This window comes from Ursus americanus, chromosome 22 (assembly GCF_024610735.1).
Source record: "Ursus americanus isolate L20-20 chromosome 22, mUrsAme1.1.p, whole genome shotgun sequence".
In the NCBI taxonomy this organism is placed as follows: domain Eukaryota; kingdom Metazoa; phylum Chordata; class Mammalia; order Carnivora; family Ursidae; genus Ursus; species Ursus americanus.
The window spans coordinates 50,605,103-50,628,681 of record NC_142148.1 but is presented as its reverse complement, the minus strand read 5'-3'; the positions used below and the strand labels follow the sequence as shown (position 1 = coordinate 50,628,681).

The window sequence follows — 23,579 nt, the reverse complement described above, 5'->3', positions numbered from 1 at the left end:
TCAATAAGCAGCTAGAAAACTGCACAGAACATGGGAAGCAGCTGCTTTTACCCCGACACACGCAGCACCTCACCATGACCTCTGAAGGAGGGGACAGATGGAGTGAGACCTGGCTCTCTGCCAGGGGGCAGTTTCTGGACAGCAGCACAGGGACGGTAACCCAAACAGAGCCTGATGAGCTCAAGAAGAACAGAGAGGCAGGACAACTAGAATTTGCCAGAAGTCGTGCAGAGAAAAAGTTCCAAATTCTCCATGGAACTCCCCTTGAACATTTGGGTATTTGAATTCATTCGTTCATTAAAATAGTCCTGTCCAGTGGTTTACAAAGAAAAAATTAATGTTTTTAATGGGCTTGGATCATCATCTTAACATTTCAGTCTCTTAAAACTAACTCCAGAACTTAGTGTGAAAAATTAAGTTAGGAGGGGCTACGGTATCACGGTGCTGAGACAGAGGTCTGGGCTGGCTTCAAATCCAGCTCCACGAACATGCGGTTAACATGCCAACAGGACATTTAACCTAGTTGTGAACACCAGTGTGCTGACAGCAGGACAGCAGTGACTTCACAGGACTATCACACGGATTGAATATAAAAACATATACAAAGACAATGTGATCTAGAATGTGCTACATACACAACGAGGAAGCCAATGCCAATGATTCATTTGGTCATGAACACTTGTCCACCAGGCAGCAGGAACTGATGTGCTCAGTCTGAGGGTCTGATCCGCAACCCCACCCCACACGGCAGCTCCCAGGAGTAGCCTCATCTGGGGGCGCAGACAGTGAGCGGCTGCACGACTTGCCCCAGACCCTGCGACTCCCTGTGCTGGCTCACAGTCTGTCTTTCCCTTCCGCACTAGACACCCGCCAATTCGAGGACGGTCCACGGACTAGCAGCACAGGCATCCTATCATCAAGAGGCTGTAAGAGCCCTACCACAAACCTACTTAAGAAGAGTCTGTGCTTTAGAGACGCCTGGGGGGGGGGGGGGCTCAGTTGGTGAAACATCTGCCTTTGGCTCAGGTCATGGTCCCGGGGTCCTGGGATCGAGCCTGGAGTCAGGTGCCCTGCTCGGCGGGCTGCTTCTGCCTCTCCCCTCTACTCGTGCTCTCGCTTGTGCGCTTACTCTCTCCAATAAATAAAATCTTAAAAAAAAAAAAAAAAAAAAGAATCTGTACTTCAACAAAACTACCATGAGATCCCTATGCAAGTTTTGTCTGGGAGCCACAACATTAGGTACCTGTATCAAAACAAAGAAACGTTCTAATTTTCTTTACTGTATTTATTTACTTCCCACCTACTCATTCATCCCCTCGCCCCAACCAAAACGTATTATAGTAGACTATAAGGTGCTTTCCTGGGCATCAGGGTATCAGGACAGACTGATACTAGGAAAGAGACAGACTGGTCATCAGGACAGAGCAGGACACAGGAAATAGCCCCTGCCCCTATGGCCCTTATAAGAAAGACCAGCACAGACAAGTACATGAAGAACATGGTGTTAGGGGTGATGCCGGGAAAACAGGTACCGCCCAGACATGGGGCATGGTCGAGTTCCTAGAATATGAGTTCCAAGCCGGGATCTTGAGAATGGGTACGTCTAAAGTTACACCCAACAAAAGACATGGCTACAGGTGTACGTTAGTGATCCAGGGAGTCAATGCAAAGGTCAACACGGCTTTAATTCAAACAGCAGAGAAGCTAGACAGGCCCAGCTCCAGAGGCAGGTGGGGAGCCTGAACGGTCTTAGGATATGCACCTGGGCAGCAATTAAGCCCATACAGACCAGTCTGAAAGCTTCTGTTATAATCCTGACAGCACTAACTATGGCCCAAGAAGTGGAAAGATTTGAGAGCTATAAAAAAATCAAGAGGACAGGGAGTGACTAGATTGCCCACATACAATTAAAGGAAAGTCAGCAACCATTTTTCTTGCTCAGGTAACTGAGTGGAAAAGTGATACCATTCCATGGAGATATAGAACACAAGAGGCGCAGAAACTGTCAGAGAAATGAGGATGAGCAATAAACAGAAGAGTTACTTCGGTTTGGTATTTGTTACTGGGAACAATACAGCCCCACATGCCTGAACTCATGCGAATGGAGATGCTTCCTGCCTGGAGTCAAGGAGTGGGGAGCAGGGAGCTGGACTTCTGGAAGCTTACTCTGGGAAAGGGAATAAGGCTTGGTGGACCCCATCTGCTCTCAGGCTGGGGGGTGAAGGGGGAGGCATCTGATATTCTGACTGGGGCTCTTTGAAGTCTTCCAAAAAAACCCTATAATTTCACAGCTATAACAGAGTCTTTGTACTCCTAAGAAAGAGACGTAAATTTACCTTTGGGAAAATATTTCCATAGGTTCTTTCTTTGGCGAGCATTTTGCAAAAGCAAAACAGCATAATGACAAAGACTCCCAATGTGGAGTTAAACTGCTGTGCCTAATAAAAGAGCAATTTCCCTACTATACAAACACTGACCTGGACCTCATCATGGTAAAAACTGCTCCTGAGACAGGAAGGTTTGCATCTAGACTCAGGGCTTCCAGAGGTTTCTGTAGGTAATTGTTGATGCAACATTACCATGCCAAGACTGTTCTAAGAACTTAAAAATGAAATAATTTAATCCTCATAATAACCTTATTTTGGGGGGCGCCTGGGTGGCTCAGTAAGTTAAGTGTCCGCCTTCGGCTCAGGTCATGATCCAGGGTTCTGGGATCAAGTCCCACATCGGCAAGGAGCCTGCTTCTCCCTCTGCCTGTCCCTCTCCCTGCTTGGGTTCTCTCTCTCTCTGACAAAATAAATAAATAAAATCTTAAAAACAAAACAAAGCAAAAGACCTTCTTTTTCCCCACTTTCCACATGTGGGAACAGAGAGAAGTGACCCGCCCAAGGCCACATGCCTCCTACATAAGCCTCACAGCCAGGCAGTCTACCTCAAGACTGGGCTCTTGCTTGCCAAGCCCTGCTGCTGCTGGATTCCCATCCTCTCTTGAAAACACTGTCACTGGCGGGTCTCACTCCTGCGTGGCAACACACAGTGGAGTGGCAACAGGTATTCGCCCATCATGTTGTTACCACACACCCCTGTCCTGGGCCAAGGGTCAGCTGGATATGCTATTGCTACTGCCCGCTTTTCCATGGCCACAATGCTTCATGTAGTCATCCAGCCATGCCTGTCCCCCAGGGGCAAATGAATGTGCCACACCACCCTTAGATTAGTTAAGTTGAAAATACTTACTTTACCAAATACTAGGCTAGGCACTGGAACAGATGTGTGGATATATATATATGACCCTACCCTGCAGAGCTCTCAGCCTAGTCAAGGGAGATACACACATGTGACTAATTACAACTGTAATAAATACTACTAAAAAATGGCAAGAGTAGGAAGAGTTGTAAAGGAAGAGACCTCACCCCTTCCACAGTTAGAACGTCACAGCTGCACAGGTGCCGCAAGGCCGCAAGGAGGCTGTCTTGCCACGGGAAGGGCGGAGGAGGAGAGGCCCAAGGGGTAGCCACGGGGCTTCAGTATCCAGGAACCTGCAATCTGGAAACCCTTACCCTTTGCTTCCAGAAAATGTCCTTGTATCAGATCTTTGATGATTTAATCCTTTTGTCTCTTTCTACAACTCTTATTATTTGGATGTTGGACCTTCTCAACTCATCATCCTACTTGCTTTCTTTTCTCCCTCATTTTTCTTTCCTACACATGTTCTGAGAGATATCTTCCACATTATTTCCCACTGCTCTTACTGAGTTTATGTCTACTTTGATGCTTTCAATTTTCCTCTTCTTTGAATGCACTTTTTGAAAGAATTCTAGGGGTGCCTGGGTGACGCAGCTGGTTAAAGCATCTGACTCTTGGTTTTGGCTCAGGTCGTGATCTCAGGGCTGTCGGAGCGAGCCCTGCGTCAGGCTCTGCGCCCAGCAGCAGAGTCTGCTTGGGACTCTCTCCACCTCTCCCTTTGCCAACCCCCCAAAAATAAATAAATAAATATTAAAAAGAAAAAAAAAGGATTCTGTTGGTCTTTCATGGATGCAGTTCTACTGACATTTAAATTTTTTATCTTCTTTTAGCTTCTTTCTGCTTGTGGTTTCCTCTTTGTTACTCAAAACTGTTTTCTCTCTCTGTTTTGGCCTCACATTTTGAAAGCAAAGGCTGTCTTTATTTTTTTTATCGAAATATAATTGGCATACAACATATTAGTATTAGGTGTACATGTAATGATTCGACATTTGTATACAATATGAAATGATCACCATAACAAGTCTAGTTACCACTTGTCACCATAAAAAGTCACCCAAAAAAAGAACTTTTTTCTTGTGATGAGAGTTTTTAAGATTTACTCTCTCGGCATCTTTCAGGTATACACTACAATATTATCAACTACAGGGAGCATGCTGTACGTTATAGCCCCACAACTTATTGATAACTGGAATTCTGTACCTCTTGACCCCCTCACCCATTTCGCCCACCCCTCCAAGCCCCCCTTGAGCAACCACCGTTCTTTTCTCTGTATCTAGTTTTATTTGTTCGTTTGTTTTGGGTTTTTTGGTTCCACTCGTTACTGAGATCACAAGGTATTTGTCTTTCTCTGAAAGATTAGTCTTATTTCATGTAGCATAATGTCCTCACAATCCATCCCATGTTCTTGCAAATGGCAAGATTTCATTTTAATGGTGGAATAATACTCCACGGTATGTATTTATATGTGTGTGTACGAACGCACACACAATCTTCTCCACCTATTCACTCATTAATGGACACTTGGGTTGCTTCCATGTCTTGGCTATTGGAAATAATCCTGTAGTACACATATATCTGTTCAAATTAGTATTTTCACTTTCTTTGGATAAATACCTCATAGTGAAACAGCTGGATCATATGGTTAATTCTACTTTTAATTTCTTGAGGAACTTCCATACTGTCTCCACAGTGGCTGCACCAGTTTGTATTCCCACCAGCAGTGCATGAGGGCTCCTTTCTCTCCACATCCTCAGCAACACTTGTTATTCTCGTCTTCGTGATCACAGCCATTCTGACAGGTGTGAGGTGATACCTCACGGTCGTTTTGATTCGCATTTCCCTGACGATGAATGATGCTGGGCATATTTTCACGTATCTGTTGGCCATCCGGATGTCCTCTTTGGAGAAATGTCTACTCAGATCCTCTGCCAATTTTTTTCAACACTTTTTTTTTTGGTATCGAGTTGTATGAGTTGCTTATATATTTTAAATATTAGTCCTTTATTAGATATATGATTTACAAATATTTTCTCCCATTCTTCAGGCTGCCCTTTTCTTGCCCTTTGGTTGATGGTTTCCTTTACTGCACAGAAATTTTTAGTTTGGTGTTGTCCCACTTGTTTCTTCTTGCTGTGCTGCAGAGGCTGTCTTTAAACACCTGCTTGTCGAGGAGCCCTGTACATGCGGGCGACCTGATGATCTCTGCACTGAGCAGAGAATCAGCTGCTTGGCTAGAGGCCCCAGAACGTTAGTCTGCCTTTTCTCTTGGACCAGTCTCCTTATAAAAGAACGTTTCCATCTCCTGCTAGGATCAGGTAAAAGACTCCTCACAGGATTCTGGGAGCCAAAGAGAAAGAAAGCATGGATAACTTCACTTAATCCCCAATTTTGAGTGCAAGAATGCAATTTCCAGGGGCGCCTGCGTGGCACAGAGTTAAGTTAAGCGTCTGCCTTCGGCTCAGGGCGTGATCCCGGCATTATGGGATCGAGCCCCACATCAGGCTCCTCTGCTATGAGCCTGCTTCTTCCTCTCCCGCTCCCCCTGCTTGTGTTCCTTCTCTTGCTGGCTGTCTCTATCTCTGTCAAATAAATAAATAAAATCTTAAAAAAAAAAAAGAATGCAATTTCCACAGTAAAACTGTTAACAACCTACGATGGGGAAAATAATGTACTACAATAGCATTTCAACTATTATGGCTTTGACGACTTTCAGTGGTTAGGCAGGCACATCCCTTAGATTATCAAGACTATTAAAGCATCTCTGCCTTGAGCCATCCATTTACTTTCTATGGGCAAGACACCCTAGAGATTATAGGACACCTAAAACTTCACCTAAATCACACAAATAAACCTTTAAAAGAATGAGCCCAATCTAGTCCCTGAGCCTATAACTGAAGAAGGCTGTGAATTCTACCGAAGAGACAAGTCTCAGTGACGGTTCCACAGGCCGTGACGTCCGACAAGATCCCGACTGAGAAGCAGTGCGTGTTACTAATGTTAAAGACTATACCTGCCTCCCCCACTCCCAACAAGTGACTCTTAAATTATTAGAGGCTCCTTGTCTGCAGAGCACAAGCAGTAACACCCACCATCCTAGAGGAGATAATGAAGGTAGAGTGCTTATTACCAAGATATATTAGAGACAATGTTCAGCAACCAATCCGTGGCAGCAGTGCTTAGGAGGGATAACCTGAATTCTCTAGGCCGATGAAAGGGAAATGCTAAGATTGTTTTCAAAATGGAAAGCCTAAAAGGCCCCCCCCATTTAATTAATACTTCAAAAGTCCCATCATAGCCCTAAAAAGCATCTTTCCTGCTACACTTCAAAGCTTTATGAATTCTTGTCAAAAAAAGAAAACAACAGACTATCATTCCCACTATGATACTACCTGGTATGTTTGAAATCTGTAATTAAACCCAATGACCAAATGAAGCACAAGTGTTCCATAGAATTTTCCGCTAAACCTTGCCCTATAAAAAGATAATATGCATTTTCCTAAACTGAAAATATACCAGCAGTACACCATTCCATCATGATCTTACATAAAAGTTAAAACAAACAGAATACCCGACAGTCTGATATTATCTTCTCAATGATTCTGTCAACTTTACAACAGGTAAGATTTTCACAGTAGAAAAGTAAAGTTAGTACATGATATTCTGGCAGTATTTTGTTTCTCTTAAAAAAATTTAAAACGGTTAACAAAACAGACCTTGGGGGAAATACAACATACGGCCTCATCCTGCTTAACAAGGTCCTAAGTTTTTTCCTTGGTTTTTGTTTGTTTGCTTTTAATATAAGACAGACTATGTATATCTTTTAATACAACATTTTTCTGGCCAACATAAATATAAGGAAAGTTTATATTCACGTCCCCTAAACTCATTACATAACATTAAACAAGACTGTGTGAAAAAGTCTCAAGCTGCAATCCAAATAAAATCTGCAGGTCACTGAAACCACCTACAGTCTGAAAAGCAAGGTGTCCGAAAATCAGGGGAACCCTCCCTGTGGAAGTGACTGCTGCAGAGCTCTTTCTTCCGGCAACATCCTGACACCTCTCACAGCACCGCACAGAGACATTACAGTATAAGCGATGGGGGTGTAAACACAGCTCCGGTCTGAAATGTTTCCACCTGCGGCATCAGCCACTGACGGAAGCTCATCAGATGTTCCCAGCAGCAGAGCCACACAGAAGGAAGCACTGGGCCTCTCTGGCACCCGCTCCAGTCCGACTCTGCAGGAGCCGCCCTTCATCCCCTGAATCTCTGCCCAGCAGCTCTCGGCCCCCTTCCTCAACATTCAAGCCTCAATTCTTCTCCTTGCTCCCTGGTTCTAGGAAACGGTTTCCTTTTCTGTTATAAGTTTTTGTCTGCATTTTTTTCTAACAAATTCCTTTAACGCTGTACCACTTTATTACACGTGTAATATTAGGGTATTTTTAAGCATTTAAAATCTCGTATCTCAGATTTTATATATACTCTTTTCCCTGGGCTTTAGGAACCTGGCTTAAGATACCGTGTTGATGCGTCTGATCTTCCCTTTCCAAACTGAGCACAATGCCAGACCTCCAGAGCTGCATCGCTGCGTGGGGGCTGCACACACGGTCCAATTCTGCTAGTCCGGACTGGAGCCTAACGTGTGAGATGCACAAATCCCGAGCGCAGAGCTCCACGGCTTTCTACATGAGCACACACATACATGCGTGTGTGCATCCCTATCCCTGGAATACAACTACACAAGACATAACACATTCCTGTTGCTGCTTTACAGCCCTTTGTGACTAGTACCTCGCCACCAAATGGGACTAAGACTCCCAGTACTGCCACGAGAGATTAGTGTCCCTAACTTTACATACACTGGTCATGCAAACGGCAACGTAAGGGGACACCTCCCAGCTTGTTCTATGAGAATGGCGGTACTTGAAATGAGAGCACCACAAAAAGGTCACAAGAAAAAAAATGACAGATTGATACCCCCACGCAAATAGATACAGATTTCCTAAACAAAATATTGCCTATCGATCTAACAATATATAAAAGGATAATACAACATGATCAAGTGGGATTTACCTCAGAAATGCAAGGCTGATTCAACAATCGAAACGTAATTCACCCATTATTTTATAAAACAGAAAATTTCTACAAGCAATTCAATACACACCGAAAAAGCACTTGACAAAATGCAACACCCTCTCACGATTTAAAAACAAAAACAAAAACACAACACCTCTCAGAAAACCAGGAGTTAAAAGGAAAATTTTTACATTCAGCGGAGGACCTCTACCAAAACAAAGACAAAACGAGGACTAAACCCTACTCGACACTGAGAACTTGCTCCCTGAGGCCAGCACATGACAAGAACACTGTAATGAAGGTGCCGGTCAAGGCAAGAGGGCAAGACAGAGAAATAAAAGACATAAAGATTGGACAGAAAAGGTTATTTTCAGATTACACGAGCATAGATTTCTTTGGATTTTCTACTTGCTCCAGTAAACCACCAGAACCAATAAGTGAATTTATATTAAGGCCACGAGATAAACGAACAAGGTGAACCACTGCCACACATAAGCCAAGCGCTGCCCCTTACAACGGCGTTGGAACAGCACGAAGCCCTCCAAACTGAGACGTACCGCACACAACTGAGGGAGCTCACAGACCTCGCTACCTAGACAGGTTGACCAGAAGTCACACTATTGTTCACAGGCCAGTTCGCCCAAATCGATGCACAGATGTGACAGGGCCCCAGGTGAAACAGAAGGGAACCCGAAGTCTGTCAGCTCCGGAAGCTGCTGTCACTGGCAAAGCACCGCCCCCTGACCAACGACTCCGCCGCAGACTGTGCGCAGAGGGCGACACGGACACACACACCGGAGCGTCAGAGCACAGGAAAGAAGCCAACGGCACGCTGGTCTTCACGCTCAAAGGAAAAACTTACCACCACTGCTTGGTTTTCAACATCAAACTCCTATAAAACATTTAGAATAGGACTCATTTTCTACAACTTTTCAGGAAGAAAGGTATAGAAATGCCGACGTGTATCATCTGAAGAAGGTAAAGAAGATAATGTAGACGGGCATATAAACCTCCGCTCTGGGAGCTACAGTCAATCACACTACCATTAATACAAATATTACTCAAAGGCAAAACAAAACCACTCAGTGATAATTGTTTCAAAATGGATTTTTCTCTTTAACTGAAAACAGATAAAGTTATGAAATACAGAAAACTGTTAAATTTACAATAAATTCCTAATAGTTTGAACAATTACAGATGAATTTGAAAGGAAAGATTTGTGAAAATTGCTTTAAAAACTCAGTGTCACTAACCATTCAGGCACTACAAAGTTTTTTAATTTTCACAAAAACCTCCATGACCCTTCTCATCTGCCTCTAGTGATCTGAACCTCTGTCTCTGCAAGCAGACAAGGTGACTAAATCCATCAATCTACTCATCGGCTCACTACAGGAGTCTAGCAGTGTGAGGCCCTGGGGGTGCAGCATTAATCTGGAATGAGCAGTTCCTTGCCTGGTGGGGGGCGGTGCATTTCACTGCAGGACAGCAAACAGTGCAAACAAGTAGACCCCAGAGTGTGCCGGCTGGTGAGAAGGGCGAGCAGGAGCGGGCGCCGGGACAGATGGGGACAGTGGTGCCGGGAGGAGGGTGATCGGGGGGACGACACACTCTACGGGTTCATATAATTACTGCTCAACCAGGAGACTGGGGGCGGGGGCCATGACAGACGGACGGAAGCCTGCGATAAAGCATCAGCTGGTGCACACATTTCCTGGCGCGCGCTACGTGAAACGAAAGGTCCTACGTGAAACGAAAAGCTCTAAAACTGCACATGAAAAGAACACGGGGAAACCAGCAGCTTCTTCTCCAAACACAATGAGGAAAGTGAAACAATCTGAGAGACAAATTATAATACCCACCATATTATTTCTGTGCATGAGGAAGTTGATGTTAATAATATCCAAACTAGGGCTGAAAGGGGGCTCACTGTACTCTCTCGGTTAAGACCTCAGAAGCAAAGGTGAGCCCTTCACGGAGAACACGCTGGCCAGGCTGTGCTCCCGTCTCTGTCCAAGCACTGCCCTACTGCGGTGCTCCACCCTGCACCATGTGTTCAGTCCCCTAGCCCAGCCCGCCTCTTTGCAGCACCAGAAAGGCCTACTTAACACGAACTCCCCTCTTCTGTACACCTACCACACGCTGGGGGCACAAGCACATTTCACTGACGCTTACCAACAATTCGGATTGACAAGGAAAGGAGCACACACTAGGAATCTAAGCTAGAATGGCTTGGTGGTTTCCAGGGTGTCCCCAGGTACAGGGGAAAGGCACTGGTGACCAGGCAGCGGGGGACAGAGGTAGACAAGATGTGCAAAGCCAAATGGTGGGTGAGCCTCCCAGGAAAAGAGAGAACAGTGTCAAGTGGGTGGACAGGGATAAGACAAAAAGGCTGGAACCACACCTGGGGAGCACAGATCTTTAGGGGCAGGGTAAAGGCTTACAAGAGCCCCGCCCTCACCCCTTAGAGACAGTGGGCGGAGGAGCAAGCCTTCCCTACTCACCTCTCTCCACGAACCTTAACGCAGCCTCCAACTATAATCAGCAGGAAAGCCCATGTTTGCCTAAACACTCCACACACAAGTTCATTTCCCAGTGCCTTTGCCCCCAGAATTCCTACAGTATGGAAGTCTCTCCCCACCGTCTCTACCGGCATGAAACAGCACCTCCTTTAGAAAAATGCCCCAGATTTCAACAATTCGGGATTTTTTTCACTCAACAATCACTGAGTGCTGATAACATGTCAGACCACATGGATTCAAAAAGCAGTAACGCTAGAACTTGGCCCACGAGAACTGACAACCAAGGAAGTGAGACAAGCAAATAAAGAAAGTTGAATGAGTTACCAGCTAAGCCTGTGTGTGCAGAGCTGATGCACAAAGATGCCAAAGCCCAGCCCTGTGGTCCAAATGAGAGAGAGGGAGACAGGCAGACACACACACACACACACACACACACACACAGCCATGCCCTAGGGCAGAACCCTCAAAGTTTCCCCTTTAAAAAGAATGAATGTTCCAAGCAGAAAAGCAGGAGAAACAAAAGCATAACGGGGGGGGGGGGGGTGGCATGAAGAGGCACCAGCCGGCAGTGCTGAGGCTGGAGCCCATCAGAGCCGAGCTGAGGGCGAGGCCCGTGCAGAGGAGGCAGTGTCTCACAACATCGCTGGCATCAGGGCAAGCGGGGGACAGACTGGAGCTCAGCATTCATTCTCACTGAGGGGCTACTGAGTGCCAGGCACCACGAGCTGTTGCCTCATGCTGGGCACTCATAAAACCTCATCACTCTTCTGGAAAGCATTTAACACTTTTTACTGTAAACGTATAGATGTCCAGATTATTTACATAAATACAATTATAAAATAAATTCACACGCTCACATATAGATGTATTTTTAATCTGTCTTCCCCACAAGTCAATTAGCAACTTAAGCTGTCAGACCGGATGGCCACAAGCCCAGAGGAGTGGCAGAGGCCCACGGAGATTAATTCCCAGGGAAGCGATCAGGCCCTGGGAGCCCAACCGAGGCCCATCTGTTGAGAGAGCTAGAATGCGGTGTGTGCTGCTATAGGAAGAGACTCAACCACCAATCTACAAAGGCACTCCTGCACGATGACTGGCTGGGCCGCCTCAGTGACGGGATAGTCCATAAAGATGTTTCCATGAACAAATACATGGAATCAACAGTTTAAGATGATCTCTTGGATTTAAGTGTCATGATATATTCTTTGCTCAGGTTTTAAGAAAATATTAAAATTTATGACGGGGGACCCTGGCTGGCTCAGTCAGTAGAGTGTACGACTCTTGACCTCGGGGTTGTAAGTTTGAGGCCCACACTGGGTGTACAGATTACTTAAAAAATAAAATCTTTCAAAAAATAAAAAATTTATGACAGATGTTTAACGATCTGAATGTCACATTTTCCATGGAAATCTATTTAAAGGTCTTAAAGGAAGAGTCAGTAACTAAGTTAACATGTACCACCTAGCGAGACGCCACAATACAGGCTTTGTAGGTTAACAAAAAGTAGGTTAACAAAAAGGCTTTTTCTCACTATCTCCACCCAGAATGCCTTTCCCCAACTACCGCGAGCCCCACTCACCATGCCCGGACCTGCTCCCTCAGGAGGACACCGTCCCCCTCCCTCTGAGCTCCCCATCACTGTCTTCCCCATCAGGATTCTCTACCCGGTCTCGCCTGCTCCTGCAGGATCTGCCCTACGCACCTCAACCCTGCTACCATGGGAGAGTAACCTGTCCAGCATGCAAGAAAACAGATGTCCCTGGGGGTGAAGACAGAAGGAATACACATGAGCAGATGGCAAATTTTATTAAGAGGCCCTACTGTCAGGGAGAGTGAGAACTCTTAAGAATATCAAGCAAACAGAAAAAAAAAAAAAAAGTGGCAACTGTTAAGCTCAAGAAAACAGGAAAACAAAAAGTTGAACTAAAAGGGAATATAATCATGCTACATTCACCAGCTCAATAGCGAGCAACATTAACAAAGTCAAAACAATTCAACAAATTATGGCTCTAAACAAAAATTGTGCTACAACTATGTGGGGGAAGATGGGAGTTCAAAATGTAACTTTGTCTAAAAGTGACGCATCGATGGCCCTGCCTCTACATAGATATTGCTGGGAACCGTGGACAGAAATGCTACAAGAAACAGATAAGCAGGATTCCAGGCAGCTCTGGGAGGCGGATGGTGGAGGCAGGACAGGAGCCCGCTGGGTTCTGCATGAACCATTCAACACTGTTTTACTTTTGAACACATGCACGTACCACCCTCTGATAGAAGTGAAATTTCTAAGTAAGAAAAAGAAACAGAATCTCTAACAGAAGCACTTCCAGCAGGACATAAGCGTTTTCCTACAACTTTTCAACCACGCTACCCTCTTTCCCCCTTCAACAGTGTCTCTCCACCCTCAGGATGCAGGGCAGCTGAGGACAGCGTGCATGGCCTGAGACCTGGCGTCAGCCTGCCGGCTCCGTACTCTTGAGAAAGCTACTGTAAGCTCTGAACCTGACCTTTCCCCGCCCGGGACATGAAAACACCACCACGGACCTCAGGGACCCGGCTGCGTTGCTCAGCACCCAGATGGTGAGTAAGTGTGAGGATGACCGTACACCCTGGACCTAAGTCACCCAGATGCAATCTGTCTCACTACCCTCTCCCCCTTCACACCACCGTCCAGGCGGGCTTTCATTCTGACCACGCCCCCACACTGCGCCGAGCACTTGCCAGAGTGTCCTCCAAGTCGCCAAACCCGAAGGCCAAACCTCAGTCCTCATCATGACCTTTCCTGACACTTCAGAGAGTTGATCACATCCTCCTCCTGGACACTTCTTCCCTTCTTCCCATGGTGCCAGTGCTTGTGGTCTTCTTCACACCTGCTCTGTGCCAAACACTGCTCATGTTCGTCCTTGAGCACTCGATGGCAGAGTGATCCGAGGCTCAGGCTTGCTTGTCTTCTCTGTGCTCACTCCCTCGGTGACCACAGACCGTCACTGCGTTTTCATGGCCACTTCCAGCTCAGACTTCTCTTCCAACCACCAAATGCCTATTTACAACTGCCTACATGACATCTCTACTTGGATCCCTAACAGAATCACAAACTTAAAACGCCTACAGTGAGCTCCCCATCTGCCCCTCTAAACCAAGTTCCACCCACAGCCTTCCCCCCATCTAGTTGCCCAGGCCAAGAGCCTTCTAGACAACTCAACTCCTCCCCTTTGTCCTCACATGCCTTATCCAATCTGTCAGCAAATCCTACTGGTTCTACCTTTGAAATACATCCAAGGCCCAACTGCTTCTCACCACCTCCAGTTTTCCTGCTCCAATCCCAGCCTCCGCTGCCGCTCACCTGGTTCCCTGAACAGCGTGCCGACAATCTCCTGGTTGTCCTCTACTCTCCCCCACCCTCCAACCCCCACCACCAGTGTCTATTCCCAACACACTAGCCTTTCAAACCTCAGCCGAATCTCAGGGCTCAACACTGAGGGAGGGACAGCTGGCCTCCGGAGCCGACAGCCAGCACCGCCTTACCCTAGCGACTCTTTGTTTGGACAAACAGCCCCAGAACCTCACAGTTCAATCTATGTCGATTGTTCTCAGCTGCCCTGACGCTAAATAACCTATCTTTATTCACCAAATGGGGGGTTTCAGATGGGTCTCCGGGCAACCTTCTTTTCTGTCTACTGCCTCCCCACACCCCATTAACCCTGAAAATAATCTCCATACATATTTCAGCAATTCAACTCCTCCAAAACTTTGCTTTGCTTTCCTAGAATTCTGATTGTAAAACACCTCCATCCCAAGTTCTGCCTTAAGAATGCAACACCCCAAAACGAATCAAGAACCAAGAACCTGATCCATCCTGCAGGGGCTCAAGTGGACCAGGGCACTCAGGTACATCAAGGGCCCCGGATCTCAGAGGAACACCATTAAGTCGATGCTGTACAAAGCCAGGCTTACTCGTGTGGCCTCACCAGTTGTCCAGAATTGGGGGAAACAATTATAGAAACACTGGTTATAAGGTATTTTTCCTGGGTTTACATATTTTCAAACGGGGGGGAGGGGAGGGGAGGGCCAAACTAGAAGCAGCAGATTATATCTCGGTGTTCAAAGTTCCAGTGAGCCAAGAACGGGCTCTCAGTTCCCTGTCAGGCCTTCGTTCCACTGCACATCCCATTAAGAAGAAAAATTTTGTGTAACTTCTGCTAAATATGAAACTGTCTTGGGCTCTACCATGACGAACGATTTTTAATAGCTAATGCTGATGAAAAGTTATACTTGATATTCTCCCTCTTGTTTGGATCCACTAAGAAAAGAGAACTGATTTTGTGGCAAGCATTAAACACTACTTCATCCAGCATTTAGTGAAAACTACCCATGGGTCAAGCAGAAAACATGCAGAAACGAAATAACAAAATCTTTGCTCTTAAAGATGCAGAAACAGACTTGTACCCAATAAATATAGCCCACTGTTACAGGAAGAAACATTGAAATGTGCAGGGAGGGTGGGGAGGAGACAAGGGATGTAAACAGCTGGGCATGGCCTTCTCCAAAAGACAGCAGAGTCACACCTGGCACAGCACACAGAACAGGTGCCTCTCATAGCCAAGAAAGGGTAGAAGGAATCAGAAAAAAGGAGCAAGACTTCCAGGCCTTACTTGGAAACTGAAACTTCGTGACACAATTTCCCTTCCCTTCCCTAATACCTAATCCTGGCAGAAACAAAAGTGGGTTTGGGGGAGAAAGGAGAACAAAGGAAGAAAGTGAACTGACCCCCAGAAGGAAATGGAAAAACAATCCAGGGTCCTGCCCCTTGGACATCTAAGACAAACACACTTGCCAAAGTCAAATTCAACGTAATTATAATGATTCTGAATTCTGAATCCATGAAGTCTAAGTTTATGGGGCTTTTACACCAAAGCGATGTATTGCTAAAATCTTACCAATGCTAATACCACAAGACAGATTGATGAATCTTCTATCAACGATCTGTCCTCGATTTACCACTAGGCCTACCAGAAAGAGCAGTCTTTGGAAATAAGACAAACTGGAATAGAATCTCAATTCTATAACCTCCCAACTGTGGAGTGCAGCACAAGTGCCAAGGTTACAAATTAACAAATCACAAATAACCCAATCTCTGGAGCTTAGTTTTCCTCTCATTAAAGTGGGGGAACTGCCACCGAATAGCAATTGCTAACATTTGTGAATGCTGAGCACATTTCACATTTCTTATGGCATCTTCACCACAACCCTGGGAGAGCGGTCCCATCACCAGCACCCTTTGTCAGAGGAAAGAGCTAGGTTTAAGTAGTCAGTGAAGAGGGGCGCCTGGGTGGCACAGCGGTTAAGCGTCTGCCTTCGGCTCAGGGCGTGATCCCGGCGTTATGGGATCGAGCCCCACATCAGGCTCCTCCGCTATGAGCCTGCTTCTTCCTCTCCCAGTCCCCCTGCTTGTGTTCCCTCTCTCCCTGGCTGTCTCTATCTCTGTCAAATAAATAAATAAGATCTTAAAAAAAAAAAAAAAGTAGTCAATGAAGAGTTCGCATGGAGAGAAAGCTAGGTTTCGGTAGTTAGAGAAGAGTTAGTAAGTAAGCAGCCAAGCCAACATCTGAATCCAGAGCCCATAAGAATAAAACACGAGTAAAAAGCACAGGCTCCAAAGCCAGACTGAGTCTGAATCCCAGCTTTGCTTTTTACTAACTTAGTAACCTTTAACCTCTGTTTCAGTTATGCAAATGTGAAACGGGCAAAGTGTAGCCTCATTCAGGGGATTACTGCCAGAGACTCACCTAGGAGCTGGATGGCCCAGTGCTGACCCTGTTGGGCCACTCTTCTAGGGCACATGCTGCTACTGTCACAACTATCAGGGACAGGACTGTCATCCTGCCTGCCTCTCTCCACACATAAAAGGCACTAAACAACTGATACTTCTTCCCTCACCTACTCTGCAAAATCAACTAGCTTTTATTTGTTTCCAGTATATGTCAAAGAAACCTTAAGACAGATGAAAGAAAAATCAAAACAAAAGGAAAAACCAAAACACAAATGTAGCAAGAGAATTATACTCACAGTTCTGAAGGCCACGATACCTCTGTGAAGAAATCAAACGTGGGTTTAAAGGAAATGCTCCCGGTTTCTCTTTCCTCTTTCCATAGTCCTCAGAGAACCTGACAAGGAGAGACAACATGCGCATTAAAACCCCCTTCCTTTCACTTCTTGAAGCTCTACTGAACTCACCCCTCAGCCAGTTCCATCACCTCCCACACAAGCCTACTGGGCAATGCCTGGGATGAGGGGTGAGAAGAGGGCACCATGTCCCTGTCTTCAAACCTATTTCTACTTAAGAAACACACAGGAAGGAGTGCCTGGGTGGCTCAGTCGTTAAGCGTGTGCCTTCGGCTCAGGGCGTGATCCCAGAGTCCTGGGATCGAGCCCCACATCAGGCTCCTACGCTGGGAGCCTGCTTCTTCCTCTCCCACTCCCCCTGCCTGTGTCTCCTCTCTCACTGGTATCTCTCTCTGTCAAATAAATAAATAAAATCTTAAAAAAAAAAAAAAAAAGAAAAGAAATACATGTCAAGCAACTGGAAACTATTCAAACATATCAAAAATCATAAATTAACAGGGTGTGGTTGGCTAATAAGTGCATGATACAATGACAGAGTATAGACATCTGTTCCACTGCCTTCCATCAAAACTATACTAAAGAGATATTTTTTAAAAATGTTCTAAACAGGGGCGCCTGGGTGGCTCAGTCTGTTAAGCATCTGCCTTCAGCTCAGGTCATGATCCCAGGGTCCAGGGATGGAGCCCCAGGTCAGGCTCCCTGCTCAACAGGGAGTCTGCTACTCCCTCTCCCTCTGCCCCTCCCCGTTTGTGCTCTCTGCTCTCTCTCCTGTGCAAACACTCACTCCCTCAAATAAGTAAATAAATAAAATCTTTTTAAAAAATGTTTGAAACAGCACAGGGAGAACTGAAAGGAGAAAAAAGCCAAGATTTTTGAAGTACTGAGGAAATCTTCTAACATGGAAGATTGAGACCCAAACAAAAAAGTAAAAAGAAGAAACCTGGAGGAGACAGAAACTATAACAGACTGAAGTAGAGTAAAGGAGGCAGCAGGCCCAAGAAAGCCAGGTCCTAATTCAGCAGTGGAACACACGGGAACCACTTCCACTTGCACAGCAGTGTCCTAGAAGACCAGAAGTGGCAGCAGCAGTGTAGACAGAACGGGGGTAAAAAAGGCATAGCCCCAAATACAGAGGAGCCGGGGAAGGCCATGGAAGCTGAAACCAGAACCTCAACCTCAAGCCAGGCACAACGTGATGCCCCCTCACTCTGAAAGAAGATGGGAGGGGGCATTCCCCGGAAAAGTAGAGGCGTCTATGGACTGAAGTCACCCTGCCCAGCTGCACTGAACAGACCTGGACTTAATGACCGTACATACAGTGAACAGTGAATTCTCCAGCTCTCCTACAACAGACCACACACGCACACCGCTGGCTTCCAGATTCTGAAGTCAGAATTGTGCCGGAAAGAGACTGGAGAATATTTCTGGGGAATCTGATCAGCTCCAAAAGACAGATCTAAAGATACTAACCCTGGGGACCCCCAACACATGGCCCACCCAGAATACCCTGATGTAAAAGTCAAAGGGCCCCACCACGTCAGACAGGAGAAGGAAGGAAACAACCTAAAAGAAACAGAGACTATACAAACTATCAATAATATAGAGGTAAGACAACACTGCAATCAAGAAAGAAAAACAGGATGTTCTTCTAGAAAAATAGAAAAAGAGCCCTTGGAAATCTAAAGAACCTTTCTGAAATCAGAAATCATAAACTAAAGAAAAGGTTAAGTCAAACTGAAGTCATCTCCCTGAATAGAGAATAAAAAGACCCCCCCCAAAAAAAAGGCAGAAAAGGAGGAGCAAAGGAAGGAAGAAGAAGAAGAAGAAAAAGGTATTAAGATAATTACAACCTTTGCCCAGGACAGCCAAGTTCTGGATAATAAGACTTCCAGAAAAACAAAATAAGGAAAAGCAAGGGAGAAAACCTCAGCACAGTAATGCCAAAGAGTATTCCCAGAACTGAAAACTCCCAGGTACCAGAATGAAGGGACCCGCTGAATATGCAGCACAGTGGATGAAAACCGACCACACAAGGTACACCATCACGATATTTCAAAAGACTTGGACAAATTGTAAAACTCCTACAAGCTTCTAAAGATGGGAGGGGGGAAAAGTTACATACGAAGGAAAATGAGAATAGCTTCTGAATTCTAAAACAGTAACATGAAAACAAGAAGGCAATGGAGCAATCTTTGAATTTATGAACAAAAATGAATTCCAATACAGAACTCTGTACCCAGCGAAACCATCAATCAAGTTTCAATCATGCATGGTCCCAAAAGGTTTGCCTCCTAAGCATCCTATGTCAGAAAGCCCCTGGAGGAAGTCTTCCACCAAAACACGAGCATCAACAAAAAATGAGCAAGGCGTGAGCTTCCATTAGAAGGGATAAGGGAATCCCCAGGACGACGATGAAGGGAGATTCCAGAATGGTGGCTGTGCACCAGGAGAGAGGGAAACAAGTCCAAGCCGGAGCAGTGTTGCTCAAGAGGAGGGAATGCTGAAGGCTGTCTTCAACTTGTCCAAAAACACTGTACTATCTTTTTAAAGTAATTAACGCCACCAAAAGGAAGAAGTCAGTGAAGAAAGACAAAGACAAGAGTTGCCACAAACATAAAATCCAACTCTGGACAAAAGCCAAACGATGAGAACAAAGGAACATCCAGGGACAACACAATAAAAGACCGAAGGAGCAAGCAGCTCGGAAAAGAACAGAACAGAGATCTCCAGGAAACTGTCTCCCAGAAATCAAATGTGAAGAAGAGATGAGTCTGTATGACCATGAAGAAAAATTACTAAGAGGCTACTGGATGGTATGGGGAAAATAGGTCTGGGGTAGGGGGTAAATTACAATAGGTATAAAAAGGGTTAAGAATGTGGGGGACTGATGGGGCACCTGGGTGGCACAGTGGTTAAGTGTCTGCCTTCAGCTCAGGGCGTGATCCCGGCGTTATGGGATCGAGCCCCACATCAGGCTCCTCCGCTGGGAGCCTGCTTCTTCCTCTCCCACTCCCCCTGCTTGTGTTCCCTCTCTCGCTGGCTGTCTCTATCTCTGTCGAATAAATAAATAAAATCTTTAAAAAAGAAAAAAAAGTGGGGGACTGAAGAAAGATAAGTACCCATCATAATGCCCTGGGCGCACCTCTATCACAGGACTTACCCACTGTACCATCATCACTGACTGACTTCTCTGTCTCCCTCCCTCGGCTGCAAAGACCTTTTGGAGAGGATCATTTCTCATCCAGTTATCACCCTGCAGAGTCCAGTACAACGCCTGCTACAAGAGTATACACAAAAGTAAAGGGTTTTTGTATTTTTTTGCATTTATTAGGGTACTATCTACTACATATACCTGCTATCCTCCGGAGAACTAGAATTCAAAGACATATGGACCTTGCTTGCCTTTAAATTTAACGAGTTTCAACTTTTTTTCACACCTGAGAAAACAAATATTTCTCCTATATCCTCACTCTCCCCAAAAGATGAAAAGTTCACCAGGGGCTTACAGAACTTTAATAGTCCGGCTATCACTAATGGATATGGAACCCAAGACCTGATGACACTTGGTTGACATTGTACGCATTGTGTAATATGAAAAGAGTGCCGGCTTGGGTATCAGGACACCTGGTTTCTAGTACTTTAGAATTACTCCTTTTGAAGAAGAGGAAATCCCAACTCCTTGATATGACCTGTCGGTCCCTGAATGATCAAGCCCAGTCTGACTGTCATGCTATCTCCCGTGAATCCTACAAAGCAGCAACATTAAGCCATTTTCGGTGTACAGAACAACCTGTGCCCTCCTCGACACCTCCTCCACCTGGACCTTCTTCCCCGGGATGACCTGGACACATGTGCGGTGGGAGCCGTGCCCTTCCCCCAGGTGAGACACCTCTCTCCTGTCCCCCTCAGCACGCCTTCACATGACACCAGTATCTGTGGAGTCGCTGACAAATGCCATGCACGGCCCCAGGACACAAGGCAATAGACGAGAGAGACGCAGGACTCTCCGGTGGTGGAGCTTCCCGTGCAACAAACTAGAGCGGATGTTAAATCTGGCCTGTCAGTGTCTTCCTCCACCCAAGCAGCAAGATTCTGGGGACAACGACAGCCTAAGTTCCGCAGCCTCAGCACCGCCATCCCAGACAAATATTTAAAGCACTATTAAATAAAACCAAAGTGAAGGTCAAAAAGCCCCAGTGCCTGCAGCAGGTGAGTACCATTTGCTCTTTAAAAGCCCTCTTTTTCTACTGTCGTTGTTTGTTTGTTTGTTTATTGCCTCTTGTCTGTTAGGAGTATAAACCTGAAAATGTCATTCAGGGAAATCTTGCGAGTCCGCTGGAACTGGCTTTATTCTCCTTACTAACCGCAAACACAAGACAGCCCAGTTACTCCCCACGTCTGGTTTCTGTTCGCCACTCTATAACCAACAGCGCGCACTGGACCGAACACCTAAAACACACGATCAGAACACATGCACTTGATGCGTGAATGAACTAATGATGAATAAATGAGCGTATACACTGGCTTTGAGGGCCTTATAATTGCTCCTCACTTTAGTTTCTATTTTAAGGAGAATTCAAGCAGATAGCAACACCGCATTTATCAACACTGGACCTGCTGGATGTCTGCCATTGGAACTGCGGGCAGCTTAGGGCCACGTCCAGCATGGAACTACTAAAATACAAGCATAACAATTTGAACTAGTTCAACTAGGGCAGAAAACTAGGTATTTCCCCAATCCTATAATTAAAATGCTTAATTCTTTTGCTCCAAAGAAAAATTAAACTTGGCTCATTATACAATGAAATAAATTGCCAGCTCCTTGAAGGTATTTGTAAGATGGACAATCTCTACGTTTCTGGCGTAAGTGGGGACATTTATACGTACACGGGGTCCTCAGGCTACTCTGAACTCTCTTCCCCCTAACATGCAAATGAGAATTTCCCACCAGTCACAACACACTCTGAATCTATGCTTCCTGAACAGGTAACATACTCCACACGATCACTTTGCTTCTAATGGTCTCGTTTCAGTGCACAGTCCAACCTGGACAGTCCCTGACACCCACCTCTCACTCACCCGGACAACAGTGACAACCTGCCATCTGCGGAGGGTGTGGTGTCATAGCAATCTCTCCCAAGTGCTTTACAAGCACCAGCTCTGGAATCCTCACAGCCCTAACTGATTACTACTCTTGTTCCATTTTGCATGTGAGAAAACAAAGTCCAAAAAAACTTAAGACATTTTCCAAGGTCACACAGCAGACAAGGGAGAGAGAGATCAGGCATTCAAACACCAGCTTACCTTAGAATCACGATGCTATTCTGGCTTCCCAAGTTACCCAGATATTATTACTGTTAAAACAATGGACATGATTTGGGCTTTCCAAAGCAAACATGACAGAAAGATTCTTTCTGAAGCTGAGTAACAGTCAACATGACACACTGCCATATTAGAAGATCTCCGGCTTGAATTAACCATGCAGGCTGAGCCCCTGGCAGGAAATGGTCCGCTTGATGCTAACTGCCAAATAAAGCCCCAAACCACTGTTTCTCAATGCACAACATTCTAACCATTTAAATTATCTGTGAAGGTCTCTAATGTCCAAAATATATAACCACTTCACACAGGTGTCCCTTCCTCTAAGCTCAGTGTACCAAAGGTTTCTGCACTCAGGCAAGCCGTAGTAACCTGTACTCTGAAGAACACAGGTCAGAAGAAACTTTCTGAAAAACCAAAAATGTATAAAGAATGCAAACATGATTATTAAAGTTATCTGGGCAAACAAAAGCTTCTTTACGCTTCAAAATAATTTTCTAGTCAAACACATTCTAATACTAGACAGTGGAGCAGCTCATAGGTCATAGGTCACTGCATCCCATTCATCTGTGTGCCAGCGCATGGTACAGGGTCTGCGGTCCAACCGGTAGTAAGCTACTGATGATGTGAATACATTAGGGAAATGAAGAGGCAATATTACTAATTGCTGAAAAACCGGTATTAGGAACAACAACAACAACAATAAATCGCCCGTTCTACATGCAGAGTACACGGTGAATACCAACTGCTTGCACTTCTTAGATACGCTGGTCAAACTCATCAGGGAATAAGATTAGCTTTTAAATCCCCACAACAGAAATAACTACATCACTGGGAACTGTATTTGCTGAACCTCAGGCTGATTCTTCTCTAACTAGCCATGTACTAAGAACTATGTTCTGTCACATTTGTCAAAGAGTTATGATAATCTCCACTTAACAGATAAGAAAACAGATTTAGAGCTTAAGGAACCTGGTCAACATGCAAGGAATAAGAATCGAATCTGAGGTTCAAAGCAAGACCTATCCAACACCCATCCTCTTAACCACCATTCTGTTCTACACTGTAAATAATATCCATAGAAAATTCCACTGCGCAAAGGCTCATTAAAAATACGAAAGAAACACTATTCTACTCAAATTAATTAATAGGCACAGTTAACATATTCAAGACAAGACAACGCTTCAATTGTACACAAATGAACAAATGGGCTACTAAGGTATACCTAAGGGTCATTCTGTCTACCTGAGAGAGGCACCAAAGGAAGGACCCATGAACCAAATGCGTGCAGTACTT

General features: G+C 45.3%; 1 protein-coding gene across 1 annotated transcript in view; it reads right to left on the bottom strand.

Annotated features, from left to right (window-relative positions):
- Nucleotides 1–23,579, bottom strand: part of LOC148108132 (focal adhesion kinase 1-like) — a 69,737-nt gene that overhangs the window by 28,191 nt on the left and 17,967 nt on the right. Inside the window, exon 3 of the mRNA XM_087853837.1 lies at nt 16,908–17,005. The gene's annotated coding sequence lies outside the window, so the exon portion shown is untranslated. The remainder of the gene's footprint in view (nt 1–16,907; nt 17,006–23,579) is intronic.